The sequence below is a fragment of the Anolis sagrei genome, chromosome 8, assembly GCF_037176765.1.
Source record: "Anolis sagrei isolate rAnoSag1 chromosome 8, rAnoSag1.mat, whole genome shotgun sequence".
NCBI lineage: Eukaryota > Metazoa > Chordata > Lepidosauria > Squamata > Dactyloidae > Anolis > Anolis sagrei.
In genome coordinates, this window is record NC_090028.1 from 20,445,126 (window position 1) to 20,469,462 (window position 24,337).

General features: G+C 42.0%; 1 protein-coding gene across 2 annotated transcripts in view; it reads left to right on the forward strand.

Annotated features, from left to right (window-relative positions):
• Positions 1-2,820: 2,820 nt before the first annotated feature.
• CDH5 (cadherin 5) overlaps positions 2,821-24,337 on the forward strand; it is a 55,009-nt gene continuing 33,492 nt past the window's right edge. For both annotated transcript variants that reach the window (XM_067471042.1, XM_060788174.2), the window contains exon 1: positions 2,821-3,026. The gene's annotated coding sequence lies outside the window, so the exon portion shown is untranslated. The remainder of the gene's footprint in view (positions 3,027-24,337) is intronic.

Genomic DNA, 24,337 nt, shown 5'->3' on the forward strand with positions numbered 1-24,337 from the left:
AATGTGATGTGGTGGCAAAAAAAGCCAATGGGATTTTGGCCTGCATCAATAGGAGCATAGGGTCTAGATCTAGGTAAGTCATGCTATCCCTCTATTCCACTTTGGTTAGACCATACCTGGAATATTGTGTCCAATTCTGGGCACCACAATTCAAGAGAGATATTGACAAGCTGGAATGTGTCCAGAGGAGGGTGACTAAAATGATAAAGGGTCTGGAGAACAAGCCCTATGAGGAGCGGCTTAAGGAGCTGGGCATGTTTAGCCTGAAGAAGAGAAGGCTGAGAGGAGATATGATGGCCATGTATAAATATGTGAGAGGAAGCCACAGGGAGGAGGGAGCAAGCTTGTTTTCTGCTTCCCTAGAGACTAGGACGCGGAGCAATGGCTTCAAACTACAAGAGAGGAGATTCCATCTGAACATGAGAAAGAACTTCCTGACTGTGAGAGCCGTTCAGCAGTGGAACTCTCTGCCCCGGAGTGTGGTGGAGGCTCCTTCTTTGGAAGCTTTTAAACAGAGGCTGGAGGGCCATCTGTTAGGGGTGATTTGAATGCAATATTCCTGCTTCTTGGCAGGGGGTTGGACTGGATGGCTCATGAGGTCTCTTCCAACTCTTTGATTCTATGATTATATATATATATATCTTTTTATTTGATGCATCCCAACAATCAACAAAAATTTTGCCATACAGAATTTATTTCAATATACATTATTCCAAAAGTAAATATTCCTTAAATGACATTTTATACATTCCTTAGTTATGTATCGCCCAACAACCCCTTTCCCCCCATCCCCCCCACCCTCCTGAAAGAGCAATTCTAAATCATGTCACGCAATGACAACTTCCAAATGACAAAATCCATCCTTCCCCCCAACCCCACCATTATTCAAATTTAGGTGTATTGGGTATTTGTGCCAAATTTGGTCCAGTGAATGAAAATACATCCTGCATATCGGATATTTACATTACAATTCATAACAGGAGCAAAATTACAGTTATGAAGTAGCAACAAAAACAATGTTATGGTTGGAGGTCACCACAATATGAGGAACTATATTGAGGGGGCGCAGCATGATGAAGGTTAAGAATCATTGAGTCAGGGCTTATTTTCAAGGCATATCTAATTTTTCCAAACTGACTTTTTTGAGAACTGTAACTAAGGCTTATTTTTTAAGTAGGGCTTATATTTCGAGCATCCTCAAAAATCCTGAAAAATCATGCCAGGACTTATTTTCAGGGTAGGTCTTATTTTGTGGGGAAACAGAGTATATTGAAAGAGCACTATATTCAGAAAGACAAAGCTATAGAGACCATTTTTGATCCAGTTGTTGTTGTTTATTCATTCTGTCGCTCCCGACTCTTTGTGACCCCCTGGAACAGAGCTCCCTGTCAGCCATAGCACCCCCAGTTCCTTCGAAGATCAAGCCAGTCACTTCAAGGATAACATCCATCCATCTTGCCTTGGTTGGCCCCTCATCCTTTTTCCTTCCATTTTCCCCAGCATCATCTCTTCTCCAAGGAGCCCCCAGTGGTGCAGTGGATTAAACTCCTGTGCCAGCAGGACTGAAGACCAACAAGTCACAGGTTCAAATCCAGGGAGAGCTTGGATGAGCTCCCTTTATCAGCTCCAGCTCCTCATGTGGGGACATGAGAGAAGCCTCCCACAAGGATGTATATTTATCGTGTCAGGCAACCAGACAATTGTATTACATTTCTAACAGAACAAAACAGACAGACAGACAGACAAAACACAAAATTTGCAAGCTTGGTAGTTGATTAAATGTCCTTTGACCAGTATCTGGCCATTTGGAGTGCCTCTGGTGTTACCGCAAGAAGGTCCTCCATTGTGCATGTGGCAGGGCTCAGGGTGCATTGCAGCAGGTGGTCAGTGGTTTGCTCTTCTCCACACTTGCATGTCGTGGATTCCACTTTGTAGCCCCATTTCTTCAGGTTGGCTCTGCATCTCGTGGTGCCAGAGCGCAGTCTGTTCAGCATCTTCCAAGTCGCCCAGTCTTCTGTGTGTCTCAGCCATTGGTTGAGGTTCTGGGTTTGAGCCTGCCACTTTTGGACTCTCGCTTGCTGAGGTGTTCCAGTGAGTGTCTCTGTAGATCTTGATTTAAGTCGTTGACGTGCTGGCTGATACCCAAACAGGGGATGAGCTGGAGATATCACTGCCTTGGTCTTTTCACTATTGGCTGCTACTTCCTGGCGGATGTCAGGATGATAAAACATCAAAACATCCGGGCGTCCCCTGGGTAACGTCCTTGCAGACGGCCAATTCTCTCAGACCAGAAGCGATTGCAGTTTCTCAAGTCGCTCCTGACATGACAAAAAAAAAATCTCTTCTCCAAGCTTTCCTGTCTTCTCATTATGTGGCCAAAGTACTTCATCTTTGCCTGATCCAGTATGAGACTATATTTCCACTGTTCTTCGGATTTAAGCCTTTTGCCTGCCGTAGGAAACGTGCAAAAGTTCTCTTTGGCCGTGTGCCTCAGTGGGCGAAAATGTTGAAACTAAACTAACCCTTAGGACCAATTTGCTGAGGAGTGCCAGAAAATGCAGGCCTCTCTTTTCAGAAATGTAATGAAATCCAGTTACTGATGTTGTATTACACTGATATCAAGGAATTCTTTCTTCCCATCTTTCTTTCTGTCAGTCTTGTTCCCTCTTTGTCTTTCTTCCTTCCTTCTCTCCTGAGGCTCTTTTTTTACTTGTTCCTCCCAGGCCCAAGGTAGTGAATTTAAAAAAAAATACTTTTTATCTGATTTCCTCCACACCCTTTTCTTTCCAGCATTACTAAGGCTTGGAACAATAACAGGATGCCGGGATGCAGGACGGGAAAAGGGCAGACTCCCAGCTGGGAAACCTTGGAGACTGGGAAGCCGAACACTCCCTGTATTACTCAATGCAGAGTAATAGTGGGTTGCATTATGTTCTAGATATTACACTTTACCCGGTCAGGACATAGAGAACATTACGTGGACAGAGGTAACGGAATTGTGTCAATTCGGATAAAGCCCAAGCCAGGTAAGAATCAAGGAAAAGATTGGGATATTGAAGGATTCTTGCTCTTGGTGCACTTGTTCTTGCCTAACTTGCTATGTCTCTTCCTCTTGGATGGCCATTTGTCAGGGGTGATTTGAATGCAACATTCCTGCTTCTTGGCAGGGGGTTGGACTGGATGGCCCATGAGGTCTCTTCCAACTCTTTGATTCTATGATTCTATGATTTAAAAGTTATGTTGGGATGGCTTTGTATTGCATTTTTCCCATCATGCCTTCCATAATTGCACCTACATTTCATTATTGTGTTTATTATTTCATAGTCAATTATTTTATGTTAAGTACTAGCTGTCCCCTGCCAGGCATTGCTGTGGCCCAATCTGGTGACCTGGAAAATGAAGTAATGAGAAAGTGTTGGTTTCTAATATATGTAATTCCTTTATGCTTGTGGGAAAACAGTACTTCTTGTTGTTTCTTTGTCAGTGTTGATGTGGAGAGTGTCTGGTTTGCCTACTCTGGAATATGCAACATATTATAGTCCTTCTTTAAGGGTCTCTTTCAAATCTATGATACTATATCTCTCTGTGTGTGAGAGAATCATATCTATCTATCTATATTTATGACTGGATGGCTCTTTGTCAGGAGGGCTCTGATTACATTTTCTTGCCCTGGTGAAGAGAGTTGGACTGGATGGCCTTAAGTATTTTCTGTTGGTCATGGGGGTTCTGTGTGGGAAGTTTGCCCCATTTCTGTGGTTTGTGGGTTTCAGAATGCTCTTTAATTGTAGTGAACTATAAATCCCAGTAACTACAAATCCCAAATGTCAAGGTCTATTTCCTCCAAACTCTATCTGTGTTCATATTTAGGCATATGGAATATTTGTGTCAAGTTTGGTCCAGATCCATCATTGTTTGAGTCCACAGTGCTCTCTGGATGTAGGTGAACTACAACTCCCAAACTCAAGGTCAATGCCCACCAAACCATTCCAGTGTGTTCTGTTCATCATGGAAGTCATGTATGCCATGTTTGGTTCAATTCCATCATTGGTGGAGTTCAGAATGCTCTTTGATTGTAGGTGAACTATAAATCCCAGCAACTACAACTGCCAAATGTCAAGATCTATTTCCCTTAAACTCCTTCTGTGTTCATATTTGGGCATATGAAATATTCGTGCCAAGTTTGGTCCAGATCCATCATTGTTTGAGTCCACGGTGCTCTCTGGATGTGGGTGAACTATAATTCCCAAACTCAAGGTCAATGTCCACCAAACCCTTCCAGTTTTTTCTGTTGGTCATGGGAGCCCTGTGTGCTAAGTTTGGCCCGATTCCATCATTGGTGGAGCTCAGAATGCTCTTTGATTGTAGGTAAACTATAAATCCCAGCAACGACAATTCCCAAATGACAAAATCAATTTTTTGAGTGGAGGACATACATTGGGTTATTAGGTGTCTTGTGTCCAAATTTGGTGTCAATTCCCCCAGTGGTTTTTGAGTTCTGATGGTAGCACAAACGAACATTACATTTTTATTTATATAGATGATGATGATGTATATGTTACTTGTTTCAGAAATGGTTTACAAATGCAAAACAATGGGAAAATAAGGCCCCTTCCATACAGCTGCATAAAATCCCACATTATCTGCTTTGAACTGGAATATATATGGACTCAGATAATCCAGTTCAAAGCAAATATTGTGGGATTTTCTGCCTTGATATTCTGGGTTATATGGCTGTGTGGAAGGGCCCTAGTTAACAGCTCTTTTGGGATATTGTCAGAATGTGATGGGCCAAATCAAGGGACCCTACAATTGTCCAGGATGTGTGGTTGCAAGCTGGCTTTATTGATAGCACCGCTGTGCTCAAATTGCATGGTTGGAGAAACATATCTACATTCAGAATATTCCCCATTCCAGGATGCTCATAGATTGCAAAATCTCATAAGACACTGAGCTGTGTTTTTGTGAAAGTGGCAGCATTTTAAATCATAACCCAAGGTACCAAACCACTGCCGGGAAAACTTTAAAACAGAACATGGAATATGGCCATACAGCCCGAAAAACTTAAAACAACCCAGTGATTCCGGCCATGAAAGTCTTTGACAATATATTTAAAACAGAAGTTGCAAAATAGTCCCATTCTCTAATCCAAAGTTTTCCAAACATTTTATTTATTATTTATTTATTTGCTTTATTTATACACCACTCTTCTCAACCCCGAAGGGGACACAGAGCGGTTTTGTGTTGGTGACACGTATTTTTTAGACAACGCCTCCTTTTGTGATGCAGCAATTCAGTTTTACTTGCAAACTGGAGGTCAAACCAATCTCTTATAGGAATGTATACTACAGATTGTGTGTGTGTGTGTGTGAGAGAGAGAGAGAGAGAGAGAGAGTCCCCATGGGCGCAGCATTTTAAATCACTGAGTTGCTGAACTTGCTGACTGAAAGGTCAGCAGTTCAAATCCAGAGAGCGCAATGTACTCCTGCTGTTAGCCCAGCTTCTGCCAACCTAGAAGTTCAAAAACAAGCAAATGTGAGTAGATCAATAGGTACCACTTCTGCAGGAAGGTGACGGTGCTACATGCAGTCATGCTGGCCACATGAACTTGGAGACATCTATGGACAACGCAGGCTCTTTGGCTTAGAAGAGGAGATGAGCATCACCCCCCAGAGTTCGACACGACTAGACTTAATGTCAAGGGGAAACCTTTACCTTTATCTTTACCTTTATATATTGAATATCTATCTATCTATCTATCTATCTGTTTCATATAATCTCTACTGTATAAATAAGGTTTGGATATTTTTTCCTTTACGCTTCCTTTACTACACTTGATTCTTGTGTAGTTTCTTGTATCGCCACTCCATGGGTTCATCACAAACATCATTGTCAACAGATTTTCTTTTCTTAATTAGAAGCTAATCCGTTTTTTAGTAATTACCACAACTGAATCAACAAATTGTGTAAATGATAAAAGCTATAATACTACAGTATTATACTTGAACAGCACAAAGGCTAGACGAGTGCTTTGATTGTGCTTGAATGAAGCTGGTGGACTAGATGACTTTTGGGGGTCTCTTCCAACTCTAGTGAAGTATGGACTGCCTGGGAGTCCAGTGGAATCTCCTTTTGTGGAGATTTTTGAACTGAGGCTGGATGGATGGGTGGGTGGCTGCCTGTTGGGAGGACTTTGATTGTGTCTTCCTGTCAGGCTGAAGAGGGTTGCATTTGATGCCCTTTGGGGGTCTCTTCGTCCTCCCTTTCTTCTCCTTGCTCCCTTCTCTGGCTGGGGCATTGGGCATTGCAACCAAAGACAGCAAGAAGGAGGAGGATGGCAGGGCTTTGGGTTTGCTCCTGGTGCCACCTGAGCAGCCGCTGTCACAGTTGCCCTTGCTGCCTGCTGCCTCCGCTTCCTCTGCTCCTCCAAGTGGAATCATAGTGCTATAACTACAAAGGCACTTGCAAACATGCATTGCCGCTCCAGAAATGTATGGCTTTCTTTCCAGAATCCCTGCTTCATTTGTGGCTTCAGTGAGTCACACAGCCATATAACCCAGAATATCAAGGCAGGTAAAGGTAAAGGTTTTCCTCTGACATTAAGTCCAGTCATGTCTGACTCTTGGGATTGGTGCTCATCTCCATTTCTAAACCAAAGAACCGGTGTTGTCTGTAGACACCTCCAAGGTCATGTGGCTGGCATGACTGCATGGAGCACCATTACCTTCCTGCAGAAGTAGTACCTATTGATCTACTCACATTTGTATATTTGTGAGCCACTGGGAGCCCTCGGTGGTGCAGTGGGTTAAAGCCCTGCGCTGGCAGGACTGAAGACTGACAGGTCGCAGGTTTAAATCCGGGGAGAGGCGGATGAGCTCTCTCTATCAGCTCCAGCTCCTCATGCGGGGACATGAGAGAAGCCTCCCACAAGGATGATAAAAAATAATAAAAAAAATAAAAAAAATAAAATGTCCTTGCAGACGGCCAATTCTCTCACACCAGAAGTGACTTGCAGTTTCTCAAGTCGCTCCTGACACGACCATATATATATATATATATATATATATATATAACACTGCTGTGTTGGCAGAAGCTGGGGCTAACAGCTGGTGCTCACTTCGCTCCCTGGATTCAAACTGCTGACCTTTCAGTCAGCAAGTTCAGCAGCTCAGCGGTTTATCACGCTGCACCACCGGGGATTCCAGCAGATAATCCACAATATCTGCTTTGAACTGGGATATCTGAGTCCATACTGCCATCTAATCCAGTCCAATGTGGATTTTATACAGCTGTGTGAAAGGGGCCTGGATCTACACTGCCATATAAAATCCCAATGATCTGCTTCGAACTGGATTATATGGCAGTGTAGACTCATATAATCCAGTTCAAATCAGATAATCTGGATTATCTGTTTTTATAATTTGGATTATGTGGCAGTGTAGATCCAGTCAAATAGAGGGTGCAGGAGCCCTGTGGTTATTCCTTTCAATCATAACAAACAGAAGAAAAGCTGAAATGAAAGGGAAACTTTCACTGAAACAGTTAACAGCATTGAAGGGTTTTGCCAAATGCAATAGCCCTGCCTCATATCCTTCCTTTGTTGGGGCAAGATGGTGTAATTGTAAACAGGATATATGCAAAGGGATGTGTATAATCTTTTAACCTTTAGATGCATTTCTGATGGACTGCTGTTGGCCAGCTGAATTGTATAAACATTGGTAACTATTTAAAAGGAGGAGAATAGGAGCAACCCCTCTTTTTTCCTTCCCTAGAATAATTTCCAACCTCACTGGCAATGCCACCTGTGCCTTCTTTCCTTCCAAGGTGAAGAGCAGCTATCAAGGACTTGAAGGCACACGATAACAGCAGCAAAAGCATCCTTGTAATAAACAGATGACTTCTATCCAAACAGATAGGCTGGAGAAAAAGTTTTGAGGTTGTATACCGAGACAGGGCCATTTGTATACAGTCGATGCCTGGATCTCCACTGTCCTGTATCCTAGGCTGTGATCCCAGATTATTTTCTTTAATCTGGATTATATTGGAGCCCTCCGTGGCGCAATGGGTTAAAACGGTTCTGGCCCAAGCTACCTATCCGAACGTATCTCTGCCTATGAACCCACCAGGACTCTAAGATCTTCTCGGGAGGCCCTGCTCTCGATCCCGCCTGCATCACAGGCACGAGGGACAGGGCCTTCTCTGTGGTGGCCCCTCGGCTGTGGAGCGCCCTTCCCATGGACATTAGATCAGCCCCTTCGCTAATGGTGTTTCAAAGAAAACCAAAAACCTGGTTGTTTGAACAGGCGTTCGGATAAATAGTGCAATGAACACGATGAATATAGGAAACGGAATAATGGATGACGAATTGGATCACGATTTTAGTTACGAGACGTTAATGTGTTGTTATTGAAATGTCATTAGTTTGTATTTTATACTGTTAATGGTTTTAATATTGTATGTTGTTGGACTGACTTTTGCTCTTGTTGTGAACCGCGTTGAGTCGCCTACGGGCTGAGAAACTGCGGTATACAAGCAAAGTAAGTAAATAAATAAATAAATTAAACCCTTGTGCCAGCAGCAGTTTGAATCCGGCGAGCGGGGTGAGCTCCCATGTGTCAGCTCCAGCTTCTCATGCGGAGAGATGAGAGAAGCCTCCCAAAGGATGGTAAAACATCTGGGCATCCCCTAGGCAACATCCTTGTAGATAGCCAATTCTCTCACATCAGAAGAGACTTGCAGTTTCTAAAGTCGCTCCTGATTATATCTGGATTATATAAGTCTACACTGCCAGATAATCTGAGATAAGAAGGTAATCTCGGATCAAATCCTGGGATATAGGGCAGCGTAGATTCAGACATGAGAGATGTTTAACCACAGGATGGTAAAACATCTGGGCATTCCCTGAGCAACGTCCTTGCAGATAGCCAATTCACATCAGAAGAGACTTGCAGTTTCTAAAGTCCCTCCTGACATGAAAAAAAATCTGGATTATATGAGTCTACACTGCCAGATAATCTGAGATAAGAAGGTAATCTGGGATCAAATACTGGGATATAGGGCAGCGTAGATTCAGCCTATGAGTGGCAGAAAGAGCTCCAGAAACATAAATCCAGCCCAGATGTTGTGCCAAATGTCTGTATGAGTCTGGATAGATGGAGATGGAGTAGACAATTTAGAGGGTCCTCAAACTTTTTAAACAGAGGGTCAGGTCCAGAGGCGGCACTAGGTAATTTTCAACGGTAAGCAAACAGTATTTTGGCGTGTCCCCCCCACCCCCACCCCCAATCAATAACTGATATATATTTTCTGTTCGTCGTGGGAGTTCTGTGTGCCATATTTGGTTCAATTCCATCATTGGTGGAGTTCAGAATGCTCTTTGATTGTAGGTGAACTATACATCCCAGTAACTACAACTCACATATGTCAAGGTCTATTTTCCCCCAAGAACGCCCCTGGGCAAAATCAACTATACTGCAAATGCTTACTTTGCGTAATGGGTTGAGCCGCCCCTGGCCAGGTCACAGCCTCCCAAACTGTTGGAGGGCCTGATTATAATTCGAAAAAAACAGAAATGAATTCCTATGCACACTGAACATACCTTATTAGTAATGCAAAAAACACTTTAAAACAATACAGTAATTAAAATGAAGAACAATTTTAACAAATATAAACTTATTAGTATTTCAATGGGAAGTTTGGGCCTACTTTTGGCTGATGAGATAAGATTGTTGTTGTTGTTGTTGTGTGCTTTCAAGTCATTTCAGACTTAGGTAGACCCTGAGCAAGGGCCAGGTAAATGACCTTGGAGGGCTGTATCCGGTCCTTGGGCCTTAGTTTGAGGACCCCTGACTTAGAGCATGAAAACACAATATTACATATTGTATATTAAAATTTTAGACAGCCACTGGGATATTTAAAATGCCAATCTCACGCTATCTCCCCATTGAGTATTATTATTATTATTATTATTATTATTATTATTATTATTATTATTATGCCACTTACTTCTGATTAAAGAATAATCTGTTTGAAACTCCTGGATCTACTCCATGCCTATGTTATTGCCATTTTGGCTTACAATGGAGCAAAATAATCAGGATGTTTATCCCACCCATCCTCAAAGTTTCTCAACCTGGGGGTCAGGATTTCCTGGAACAATAGCCTTCCCTTTTTTGCACCATACAAAAGCATTCTGAGTATTTTCTCTTATTTTCTACTACAAGCTTATATTTCACTAGACCAGTGTTTCTCAACCTGGGGGTCGGGACCCCTGAGGAGGGTCGCAAGGGGGTAGGGTTGCCATCAGAAAGCACAGTATTTTCTGGGGGTTCAGTATGGGAAGTTTGGCCCAATTCTATTGTTGGTGAGGTTCAGAATGAACTTTGATTTTAGGTGAATTATAAATCTCGGCTGCTGCAACTCCCAAATGTCAAGGTCTATTTTCCCCAAAGTCCACCAGTGTTCACATTTGGGCATATTGAGTATTAGTGCTAAGTTTGGTCCGAATCCATCATTGATTGAGTCCACAGTGTTCTCCGGATGTTGGTGAACTACAACTCCAAAACTCAAGGTCAATGCCCACCAAACCCTTCCAGTATTTTCAGTTGGTCATGAGAGTTCTGTGTGCCAAGAGCATTCTGAACTCCACCATTGAACCGAATGCTCTTAGATTGTAGGTGAACTATAAATCCCAGCAACTACAACTCCCAAATGACCACTATATTCAAATTTTGGCATATTGGGTATTTGTGGCAAATTTGGTCCAGTGAGTGAAAATACCACAACATGAGGAACTGTATGAAGGGGCTGCGACATTAGGAAGGTTGAGAAACACTAGGCTAGACAACAGATCCCAGCAGTGTCTGCAGCTTCCATGTCAATGAGAGTTTTCACCTGTATTTTTAAAAAAGCTCTACAAGGCATAAGCCTTATTGACAAAATAGGTTCAGAACATCAGATAACTCCTTTAAACTTCAATCTAAAGAGAACTTTTATTACTAAGTAGCCATCCCCTGCCACACATTGCTGTGGCCCTGTCTGTGTATATGAGTTTTGTGTGTGTATGTATGTGTATATATGTGGGGTTTTTTGCATGTGTTACAATGTAATTTTTATTTTTATTATTATTATTATTTTGCTTTTTAAGTCTCTTCTGTTGTGTTTTTCAGTGTTTTTATGAGTGATGGTATAAGGAAAACTTCAAATTCAGGATCTTCTTTTAGCAGGGAGAATGAATAGGGAATTCTGAAATAATGAATCCCACAAGCTACTAAGAATTATAAGGAACTTCACACCAAGGATCACACCTCTGTGCCCCCAATTACAAGAAATATCACAGGAGGGAAATTGATAAAACAGGGAAAGATATATTTGAATGACGTCTGAACTGTGAGGGGTTTAAAAGGCTTTTTCAATTGTGTATGCTGCCACCTTATTGCTTAGTATTCAGGCTGAGTTATATGTGTGGAGAGGATACTCAGTAACACCCTTCTGTGTAACTATCATGTTTATTTTCTTCAGAGAGTTTAAATACCAATGACGTTTAGACACAGGCTGTTGTAATGTGTTAACTATAATAAAACGTTTATTTAACAGGCTTAAACTCTTCTAGTACAAATGCATAATGGTTTCTGTAAGTTAATGGCACAAAAGCTTTTGGTTACATTTGATGTACAATTCTTAGATGGGTACTGGGTTCAAATCTAGAGTTAACAAACAGAAGATTCTCTCAGGAAACTAATCTTTTATGATAATTCCAAACCAAATTCCAACTTTCTGGAATCTAGCCAAACAATCTTGGCTTAGCCTTCCTCAGGAATAAAAGAAACAGACCATAAGCAAGGTCCTGTCCCTACTGTCAGTATTCCTGACTAATTCCTCTAGCCCTTGAATACTACAAAAGATTAACCCAATTCTCCTATCCAATGTGAACGCCAACCGACTACCTAACTCCCAACTGACAAATCCCAACTGCCAAAACTCAATCCTCAAAATTCAAAAAGTACACTTTTCCCCTCTATTTGAATGTTAGGCTCCGCCCCCTATTCCTAACCAATCCTGGCCATCTACTCTGCTTACTGGACTAGGACACCCCCCTCTAAGAAAACCTGACCTAAGATGGCGTCTCCCTGTTTCCCTATCCTAAGATGGCTGCCAGGGCTTCACTAGGCCCATACTCTAACTGTTCAGGCCAACAGTCTTCGTTAAGCCCACATTCTGGCTGCTAAAGGTAAGGGTGCTTCACAGATGGTCACTTTTTGGCCTGATAGGTGTCTTGTGTCCAAATTTGGTATCAATTCATTCAGTGATTTTTGGATTATGTTAATCCCACAAACGAACATTACATTTTTATTTATATAGATTTTATAGTGAAACTTTACCTCCCTGACCCAGGATTCACTGTCCCCTTTTACAGTGTGATATAATCCAGACTATCAAAGAAAATAATCCTGATAGTCTGACTTGAACTGGATTATATGAGTTTACACTGCCTAATAATCCAGCTCAAAGCAGATAATCTGGATTTTATATGGCAGTGTAAAGGGGGGCACTGTTGCCAAAGTAGTGTCTGATTTGTTCCCATTTATTTATTCCATGATGACTCCTTCTACGCTGCTATATAAAATCCAGATTATCTGTTTTGAACTGGATTGCATGGCCGTGTAGATTCATATAATCCAGTTCAAAGCAGATAACGCTTGGATAAACTAGATGATATGGCAGTGCAGAAGGGGCCAAGGTCTGCGTAACAAAAACCCAAAACAAAGCACCTGGATAAGATTTCTCGTTTCCATTTGCCCAGTTCATTTTCTCAGAACCATAAGGAAATAAAAAGGAGGATATGGAAATCAGCAGTGGATTTGCTCAAGATTTGTTCATCTATTGTCTGTGCCTTGCATTAAGAAGAAAGGTCTCTGGGTTTCTCCTTTTCAGGGTTTCTCATCATTTTGCCATCTGCAGGAAGCCAGCCATCTGGTCTTTCCTGACTCTCCAGACAGGCATCCAAAGGAAATCTAATCACTTGCAGCTAGGACTGAAGTGCATGTATACACGCTTAGGGTTGTGGGAATATTTGATACCTATAAGCATGCAGCTCTGAGTAGTCTGCTCATAATTAGATCTTCTGAAGCTGGAGATGTTCATGGCACTGGAAGTCTGGACTTCTCTGCCCAACCTCTTCCCAAGTGGGACCAGACTCCCCCCCCCCCCCCCCCCAGTCCTTGTCACCCTTTGTCTCTCTTTTCCCACATGGTGTAATGCAATGGTTCTCAACCTTCATCATGCCACGACCCCCTAATACAGTTCCTCATATTGTGGTGACCCCAACCATAACATTATTTTCCTTGCTACTTCATAACTGGAATTTTGCTACTCTTATGAATCATAATGTAAATATCTGATATACAGGATGTATTTTCATTCACTGCACCAAATTTGGCACAAATATCCAGTACGACCAAATTTGAATACTGGTGAGGTTGCGGAAGGTTGACTTTGTCATTTGGGAGTTGTAGTTGCTGGGATTTATAGTTTGCCTACAATCAAAGAGCATTCTGAACTCCACCAACGATGGAACCGAACCAAACTAGGCACACAGAACTCCCATAACCAACAGAAAATACTGTAAGGGTTTGGTGGGCATTGACCTTGAGATTTTAAACCCTGAAAATGAGCAGTCTCTGTCTGAAGGACAAATTCCAGAAGGGCATTTCGCTAGAAAAGCAAGGTCAGAATCAGAGCTGAGCCCAGAGGATGAAAATGAAAGTCCAAGTGTACAGACTAATGAGCAGTTAGGTAGGAGATTTACATTTCATCAACAGAGAACTTCTCATGAGAGTTTATGAAGGTCAATGTGCTTATTAGCCAAGAAGTCCTTATCAGTTTCCCAGGGGAGACGGAATGATTTTCTGTCTATATTAGCAAGACCAGCAGACTGTTTCGCCAGTTGAGGTAACGTTGAGTTTTGAGTATAGAACTTCTGTCACGTCAAGGGATTTCTAGTTCCATGTTTCCCTGAATCTCATGTTTTGGATTTATTCTGCTTTTTTATTCCTAGTTTTTGATGCTACCCACATACTTTGAATTCTGTGGATTATTCCTAATCTTTGGTCTTTGGTTCTTTTAATATTATTCTTGCTGAATTGCTTTTCATATATATTCTTCAATAAACTCCTATTTTAGCTTGGACTGAAGTGTGTGTTAAGTACAGAAGTGATTCCCAGTCTTGGAGTGCAACAGGTGAAATCTTCTGAACAGGGGGATAGACAGCAAAAAAAACCAAAACAACACAAGGATGTTAACCCTTCCCTATGCTATCCAAAGCAGAAAGATAGATGGAGTTACACATCAAAAAAATGTACCTCTTCCAACTTACATACAAATTCAACTTAAGAACAAACCTATAGAACCTATCTTGGGTTGTTGTAGGTTTTTCCGGGCTATATGGCCATGTTCTGGAGGCAATTTTTCTCCTGACGTTTCGCCTGCATCTATGGCAAGCATCCTCAGAGGTAGTGAAGTCTGTTGGAAGTAGGAAAAATGGGTTTATATATCTGTGGAATGGCCAGGGTGAGACAAAGGACTTTTGTCTGCTGGGGCTAGGTGTGAATGTTTCAGCTGATCACCTTGATTAGCATTCAATGTCTTGGAAGTGCCTTGGGGAATCTTTTGTTGAGAGTGATTTTATGTGCCTGTTTGTTTCCCCTCTGTTGTTTTGCTGTTGTAATTTTTGAGTTTTTTAATACTGGTAGCCAGATTTTGTTCATTTTCATGATTTCTTACTTTCTGCTGAAATTGTCCACATGCTTGTGGATTTCAATGGCCTCTCTGTGTAGTCTGACATGGTGGTTGTGAGAGTGGTCCAGCACTTCTGTGTTCTCAAATAATATGCTGTGTCCAGGTTGGTTCATCAGGTGTTCTGCTATGGCTGATTTCTCTGGTTGAATCAGTCTGGAGTGCCTTTCATGTTCCTTGATGCGTGTCTGGGCAATGCTGCGTTTGGTGGTCCCTATGTAGACTTGTCCACAGCTGCATGGTACACGGTAGACTCCTGCAGAGGTGAGAGGATCCCTCTTGTCCTTTGCCTACTTCCAACAGATCTCACTACCTCTGAGGATGCTTGCCATATATGCAGGCGAAACGTCAGGAGAAAAATTGCCTCCAGAACATGGCCATATAGCCCGGGAAAACCTACAACAACCCAGTGATTCCGGCCATGAAAGCCTTCGACAATACATAGAACCTATCTTGTTCGTAACTTGGGGACTGCCTGTATTCACAATTGTGGCACTATCATCACAATTGTAAAAACTCTGTAATCTCCTGCTTCCAGGCAGTGATCACTGCAAGGATAGTGGCCTTTTCTTTATCAATCAGATCATAGCATACTGACATTTCCGCCCCTCCCTCTAGCACTCTCCAGTTCAACAATGAAAAGCAGAATCCTTATCGCTATTCCTCCTTGTGCTGCAGATCACTGGCAGGAAGTGGTGGAAACTGCAGATGGTTAGACAGAAGGGGTGGAAATGTCAGCATGCTGTGTCTGGAATGACCAGAAAACAGACCTCTATCACGGTAGTTGATGTCAAAAACACAGAATGGCAGGGACAGGGGAATCAGACCGAGAAGCTTTACTGCAGTGGTTCTCAACCTTCCTAATGCCACAACCCTTTAATATAGTTCCTCATGTTGTGGTGACCCCCAACCATAACATTATTTTTCTTGCTACTTCATAACTCTCATTTTGACTACTGCTATGAATCTTAATGGGAATATCCGATATGTAGGATATATTTTCATTCACTGGATCAAATTTGGCACAAATACCCAATACGCCCAAATTTGAATACTGGTGGGGTTGGAGGGATTGGGTTTGCCATTTGGGAGTTGTAGTTGCTGGGATTTATAGTTCACCTCCAATCAAAGAATATTCTGAACTCCACCATAGAATCATAGAATCATAGAATCAAAGAGTTGGAAGAGACCTCATGGGCCATCCAGTCCAACCCCCTGCCAAGAAGCAGGAATATTGCATTCAAAGCACCCCTGACAGATGGCCATCCAGCCTCTGTTTAAAAGCTTCTAAAGAAGGAGCTTCCATCACACTCTGGGGCAGAGGGTTCCACTGTTGAACGGTTCTCACAGTCAGGAAGTTCTTCCTCATGTTCAGATGGAATCTCCTCTCTTGTAGTTTGAAGCCATTGTTCCGCGTCCTAGTCTCCAGGGAAGCAGAAAACAAGCTTGCTCCCTCTTCCCTGTGGCTTCCTCTCACATACTTATACATGGCTATCATATCCCCTCTCAGCATTCTCTTCTTCAGGTTAAACATGCCCAGCTCCTTAAGCCGCTCCTCATAGGGCTTGTTCTCCAGACCCTTTATCATTTTAGTCGCTCTCCTCTGGACACATTCCAGCTTGTCAATATCTCAATGGAATTGATCCAAAATTGGCAGACAAAATGATGGAATTGAACCAAAATTGGCAGAAAAAACTCCCCTGATCAACAGAAAATACTAGAATGGTTTGGTGGGCATTGTCCCTGAGTTCTGGAGTTGTAGTTCACCTACATCCAGATAGCACTGTGGACTCAAACAATGATGAATCTGGACCAAACTTGGCACAAACACTCAATATGCCCAAATGTGATCACTGGTGGAGTTTGGGGAAAATACATATTGACATTTGTAGTTGCTGGGATTTATAGTTCACCTACAATCGAAGAGCATTCTGAACCTCAGCATTGATAGAATTGGGCCAAATTTCCCAAACAGAACCCCAATGACCATCAGAAAATACTATGTTTTCTGATCTTTGGGAAGTCTGACTTGGCCACGGTAATCCACGTTCTGGTTACATCCCGTCTAGACTACTGCAATGCTCTCTACATGGGGTTGCCTTTGAAGACGGCTCGGAAGCTCCAGCTAGTCCAACGCTCGGCAGCCATGATACTAACAGGAGCGGAGCGCAGGGAGCATACAACTCCTCTGCTGCACCAGCTCCACTGGCTGCCGATTTGCTACCGGGCTCAATTCAAAGGGCTGGCATTGGCCTATAAAGCCCTAAACGGTTCGGGCCCAAGCTACCTATCCGAACGTATCTCTGCCTATGAACCCACCAGGACTCTAAGATCTTCTGGGGAGGCCCTGCTCTTGATCCCGCCTGCATCACAAGCACGGCTGGCGGGGACGAGGGACAGGGCCTTCTCTGTGGTGGCCCCTCGGCTGTGGAACGCCCTTCCCATGGACATTAGATCAGCTCCTACGTTAATGGTGTTTCGAAGAAAACTGAAAACCTGGCTGTTTGAACAGGCATTCGGATAAACAGTGCAATGAATACGACGAATATAGGAACGGAATTATAGACGACGAATTGGATCACGATTCTAGTTACGAGACGTTAATGTGTTGTTATTGATGTGTCATTACTTTGTATATTATGCTCTTAATGGTTTTTAAATTGTATATTGTTATGATTGTCTTTTTGCTCTTGTTGTGAACCGCGTTGAGTCGCCTACGGGCTGAGAAATTGCGGTATACAAGCAAAGTAAATAAATAAATATGTTTTCTGATGGTCTTTGGCAACCCCTCTGACATCCCCTCGCAACCCCCCCTCCCCAGTGGTCCCAATCTCCAAGTTGGGAAACACTGCTTTACTGGGTTAAATGTACTCAACTAAGTATCTGACCTTGGATGTCACCCACAGAGGTTTTTTGTACAAATGCCTCATGTGTTTCCCTCCATAATCTTTCTACACTTCATGATATTCAAGTACAAGGACAATAGTGCAGAGGAATATCTGTTTCCGCTTATAGTCAGAAACTATTGCTCAACTATAAGGCAAACAATTGGCATAATAAAGCATACTGGGTACAAGCTAACTAGCAAAGAAAGTGGGGTGATGGTCACATGGGGAGTCAAAGCTCTTCTGGATTCTTGGCCCAGTTCTTCAACACGCTTCTGGAATGAACTTCGTGTATTTCAAGTAGACTGGAACGTACTTAGTCCTAATCTTTTTTTTATACTGGTTTTAATCCACTTCATTGGATGTGTTGCAATAGCAGATTCCCATATTAGTGTTTACACCTTATTTTATTTTTCTGGTTATTTAATATTGAATGTTTATTTTACTTAAGTGATATTTGTCTTGACTGTTCTAATGTAGCACAAATCCTATGTAAAATCATACTACGTATTTTTGACATTAATATTGAAATCTGAAATATATACATGCATAAAGTCCAGGATTTACATCGCTAGTTCTTTCCAGTGCTAAACAACTCCTGTTTTTAAGGATGGTTCCCCTCCTGTTTTGCTGCAAACTGCTTCCCTGCCATCTCCACCCACCAGCTCTCTAGCCATTCCCTCTGGACCCATAGAAAACAAGTCTGCTCCAAAATCTCCACCCTTTGGTAAAAACAATTTATAAATAATGTATAAATGTTCTTCCCACTCTATATTTTACTATGTGACCTCCCCGTGCCCTGCAATGCACACAGCCCTTCAGTGCCCGAGCAAACTCCAGATGGGTGGAGATACAAAACAGCGTGATCTAATTAGAGCAGCCTAAGACTTTCAATTCTTGGGCTGTTGCCTTCGATTGTCTCTTCTCCAAACTTTAAATATTATATATCTGACATGTCCATTCCCAAGAGAATTTTGCTGATGTGGGTTTGGTTAATTTATTAAATTTGGAAGAGTGGAGCAAAGCATTTTGTATTGAAATAGTAAAGGAAATAAACAACTGTACTCTCATAGAAAGAGTAAAAGTATGAGGATGCTTGTTTTATCTCCTATGCTAGCCTATGGTATGTTTTGCTGGGTCTGTTGTTCATTCGTTCAGTCTTTTCCGACTCTTCGTGACTTCATGGACCAGTAGACGCCAGAGCTCCCTGTCGGTCGTCACCACCCCCAGCTCCTTCAAGGTCAATCCAGTCACTTCAAGGATACCATCCTAGGCCTGGGTAACAACGGAAAAATTTGTTTCTAAAATCGATTCTTTTTGGGGGTTTTTTGCGTTTTGTTATTTCAAATAATTACAAAATTTTCCTTAAAAAAAGTTCGATATTTACGAAATTTCGTAAATGGTAAAAAAAATTACAAAACAATAACGAAACAATAACGAATCGATTCGTTAATGGCGGCCACAATCGCGCAATACGCTAAAAAAACTTCTGAAGCTTCCCTCTCCCTCTGTTGTTGACTGTTGGTGTGATATTATAATTTTTTTTTACTAATTAAACAAAAAACAACTATAAAACTTGCCCCAGACATGCGGAAATAATAACGAAACGACCTCAAACCAATAACGAAACGAATACATAACGAAATACGAAGCATTTACAAAACGAATTGAAAAATTCGTTTCGTTTTTAACTTGCTCCAGAATGGTTCGTTATCGCTTCGTTAACAAAAAAAAACGAATTTTTAACGAATTACGAATTAACGAAACGAAACCGCCCAGCCCTATACCATCCATCCATCTTGCCCTTGGTCAGCCCCTCTTCCTTTTTCCTTCCTTTTTCCCCAGCATCATTGTCTTCGCTAAGCTTTCTTTTCTTCTCATGATGTGGTCAAAGTACTTCATCTTGGCCTCTACTATTCTTCCTTCCAATGAGCATTCAGGCTTTATATCTTGAAGTATGGACTGGTTGGATCTTCTCGCTGTCCAAGGCACTCTCAGCACTTTCCCCCAGCACCAAAGTTCAAAAGCATCTATCTTCCTTTGCTCAGCCTTCCTTATGGTCCAGCTCTCACATCCGTAGGTGACTACGGGAAATACCATTGCTTTGACTATGTGGATCTTTGTTGCCAGTGCGATGTCTCTACTCTTCACTATTTTATCAAGATTGGTCCTTGCTCTCCTCTCAAGAAGTAAGCGTCTCCTAATTTCCTGGCTGCAGTCTGCATCTGCACTCATCTTTGCACCTAGAAATACAAAGTCTGTCACTGCCGCCACGTTTTCTCCCTCTATTTTCCAGTTGTCAATCATTCTTGTTGCCATAATCTTGGGGTTTTTTATGTTTAACTGCAACCCAGCTTTTGCACTTTCTTCTTTCACGTTGATTAGAAGGCTCCTCGGCTCCTCCTCACTTTCGGCCATCAAAGTGGTGTCATCTGCATATCCAGCAATTTTCACCCCAGCTTTGCGTTCGTCAAGCCCCGCACCTCGCATGATGTGTTCTACATACAAGTTGAATAGGTTGGGGGAGAGTATACAACCCTGCCGCACGCCTTTCCCAATCTTGAACCAGTCTGTTGTTCCATGTTCAGTTCTGACTGTTGCTACTTGGTCCTTATACAGATTCTTCAGGAGAGAGACAAGGTGATTTGGTATGCCCAGACCACCAAGAACTTGCCACAATTTATTATGATCCACACAGTAAAAGGCTTTAGAATAGTCAATAAAACAGAAATAGATGTTTTTCTGAAACTCCCTGCCTTTCTCCATTATCCAGCGGATATTGACAATTTGGTCTCTTGCTGGGTCTATATGCCCCTTATTGTCAGTGAAAGTTTTGGCCTTTCACAAACTTCAGTATCACTTATTTGCTCAAATCTGCTCTTTTCTTTGAGACTCTTTGACACAATTCCCTAATGCACAATTGTTCCAAACTCATATGTAGAAGGGTGTATTTCCCACCACATGAAGGATGCAGATGTGTGTGAAAGAAACATGACATGTCCTCCTGTCGCACTGAATGGCTTTGCTACCCTGTAGAAACTTCTCAGACTATTTACCATTATTCCTTCTCCCCACAGAAATCCAGTTAAATTAAATTAAAAAAGAAATGGAAAGCTGGAAAAATTCGAATCTATCATTGCTAGGGCGAGCGGCAACAATCAAAATGAAAATATTACCAAAAATGATATTTACTTTCCAAAACTTACCCATCATTAGAAATATGAATTTATTAAAGGAATGGAATAGAGACATCACGAAATTTATTTGGAATAATTTATTTATTTATTTATTGGTCGTGTCAGAGCAACCAGTCCATTATATTACATTTCTAACAGAACAAAGCAAACAAACAGACAAAAACAAAACTTGTGAGTTTGGTAGTTGGTTAAATGTCCTTTGACCAGTATCTGGCCACTTGGAGTGCTTCTGGTGTTGCAGCAAGAAGGTTGTGCATGTAGCAGGGCTCAGGTTGCATTGCAGCAGGTGGTCAGTGGTTTGCTCCTCTCCACACTCGCATGTCGTGGATTCCACTTTGTGGCCCCATTTCTGAAGGTTGGCTCTGCATCTCGTGGTGCCAGAGCGCAGTCTGTTCAGTGCCTTCCAAGTCGCCCAGTCCTCTGTGTGCCCAGGAGGGAGTCTCTCATTTGGTATCAGCCATTGGTTGAGGTGCTGGGTTTGAGCCTGCCACTTTTGGACTCTCGCTTGCTGAGGTGTTCCAGTGAGTGTCTCTGTAGATCTTAGAAACCTATTTCTAGATTTAAGTCATTGACGTGCTGGCTGATACCCAAACAGGGGATGAGCTGGAGATGTCTCTGCCTTGGTCCTTTCACTATTGGCTGCCACTTCCCAGCGGATGTAGGTGGTGCAATACCGGCTAAGCAGTGTAATTTCTCCAGTGGTGTAGGGTGCAGACACCCCATAATAATGTGGCATGTCTCATTCAGAGCCACATCCACTGTTTTAGTGTGGTGAGATGTGTTCCACACTGGGCATGCATACTCAGCAGCAGAGTAGCACAGCGCAAGGGCAGATGTCTTCACTGTATCTGGTTGTGATCCCCAGGTTGTGCCAGTAAGCTTTCGTATGATATTGTTTCTAGCACCCACTTTTTGCTTGATGTTCAGGCAGTGCTTCTTGTAGGTCAGAGCACGGTCCAGAGTGACTCCCAGGTATTTGGGTGCGCTGCAATGCTCCAGTGGGATTCCTTCCCAGGTGATCTTCAGAGCTTTATTATTTGGAATAATAAAAAACCAAGAATAAATTATAACAATTTGATAGAGCAAAAAGAAAAAGGAGGATTGGTGGCCCAAGATTTAAAATTATATTATGAGTCAAGTGCACTAGTATGGGCCAGAGATTGGGCAATGTTAAAGAAAAAGAAATTATTAATTTTGGAGGGAATAGATCTTAGAGGGGAGGGGGGGCACCTTTATATTTGGTATAAAAGGAAAGAAAAAGAGGAAAAATTGGAAATCACTTTACAAGATCAGCGATCCTAAAAGTATGGGAGAAATATAAGACAAAAATGTATAGTAAAACACCATTATGGATATCACCCTTAGAGGCGGGACAGAGGAGGTGCATGGGGTGGAATGATTGGCCAGTCTATAAAGAAACTGAAAAATAAACAAGGAGAACTAGTACTAAAATAACAACATGAATTAAACACCATAGATAAGAAAATATCCTGGCTCCAATATTGGCAAATCAAAGAGAAATATAAATTAGATTAAAAAAAAAATAGGCTTCACACAAGGAAAAGAATTTTGGGACAAAATTATGGAAACAGAGAAGAAATTAATAACTAAGATATATAAAAAATTATTAGAATGGTATATGGAATCAAAAGAAGAAGAAAAAATATATGAAAAGATGGAACTAAAATATACGAAGAAATATCAGAAAAGAAGAATGGGATGAAATCTGGAAGAGAAGACTAAAGTTTGCATATGCATCAGATCTGAGAGAAAATTGGGTCAAAATGTCATAAAGGTGGTATCCGAAAAAAATTGGAAAAATATATAACAATACAAGCATGACATGTTGGAAATGTAGAAAAAAAGAAGGCTCATATTACCACATGTGGTGGACTTGTGACAAAACAAAAGAATACTGGACGAAAATACAAAAAGAAATTCAAAATATGTTAAAGATGCAAGTACCACTGAAACCAGATCTATTCCTACTAGGAATATATGACAAGAATTTGGAAAAAGACAAAGATAAAATCTTATAATTAGCCCTAACCGCTGCGAGAATGTGCTTTGCCAGAAAATGGAAGCAAGAAGAGATACCAAAAGAGGACTGGATAATTAAAATGTTAGAAATTAGAAATCTGGACAGGCTCACGTTCTGGTCTGGAAACCAAGCCCTGTGAAGAATGGCTTAAGGACCTGGGTATGTTTAGTTTGGAGAAAAGAAGGCTGGGAGGGGACCTGTTTAAATATTTGAAATGATGTCATATTAAGAGGGGGACAAACTCGTTTTCTGCTGCTCTGAGCTGGGTATGTTTAGCTTCAAGAAAAAATACATTATATGGCAGTGTACACAGGACCTTAGATGCATAATGTAAACCCTTTCAATTATATATCCAGACATATATCCTACTGAGCTAAATGGATCTTGTTAGTGCTGCATGCCTTGAAGTTATTTCCAACATAAGGCAACCCTATAAACCTCCACAGTACGGTTATATATTGGTGTTCATTAGGAATTCATCCCATTCTCAATGGCATTGTAACTCATAGGAGGGAAACAAAACAGCAGCTGGGAATGAAGGTGTAGGAATGGGGGTGTAGAAACGAAATAAAATATTTAGGAGAGAAAGAAGACCTCCATATCTGACTGGTATGTGTTTTGAAAGACCTAACCATATTTATTTATTTATTTATTTACTTTATTTGTATACCGCTGTTCTTAGCCCTTAGGCGACTCACAGCGGTTAACAACAAGAACAGCAAAAATTCAATGCTACAATAACACGGTATAAAAAACAGTTAACATCATAACACATTATACAATAATATACAATTAACAACAATAGCCATTCACTAGCATCTCGTCACTGAAAAACATGATCCAGATCCGTCATCCATTGTTCCATTTCTATGTTCATTATACTCATTGCACTGACTATTCGAACGCCTGCTCAAACAACCAGGTTTTCACTTTTTTGCGGAATACCATTAATGATGGAGCTAGTCTAATGTCCGTGGGAAGGGCGTTCCACAGCCGAGGGGCCACCACCGAGAAGGTCCTATCTCTCGTCCCTGCCAGCCGTGCCTGTGAGGCAGGCGGGATCAAGAGCAGGGCCTCCCCGGAAGATCTCAAAATCCTGGTGGGTTCATAGGCAGAGATGCGGTCGGATAGGTAGCTTGGGCCGGAACCGTTTAGGGCTTTAAAGGCCAACGCCAGCACTTTGAATTGAGCCCAGTAGCAAATCGGTAGCCAGTGGAGTTGGCGCAACAGGGGGGTTGTATGCTCCCTGCGTTCCGCTCCTGTTAGAATCATGGCTGCCGAGCGTTGGACTAGTTGAAGCTTCCGAGCCGTCTTCAAAGGCAACCCCACGTAGAGAGCGTTGCAGTAGTCTAAACGGGATGTAACCAGAGCATGGACTACCGTGGCCAAGTCAGACTTCCCAAGGTACGGGCGCAGCTGGCGCA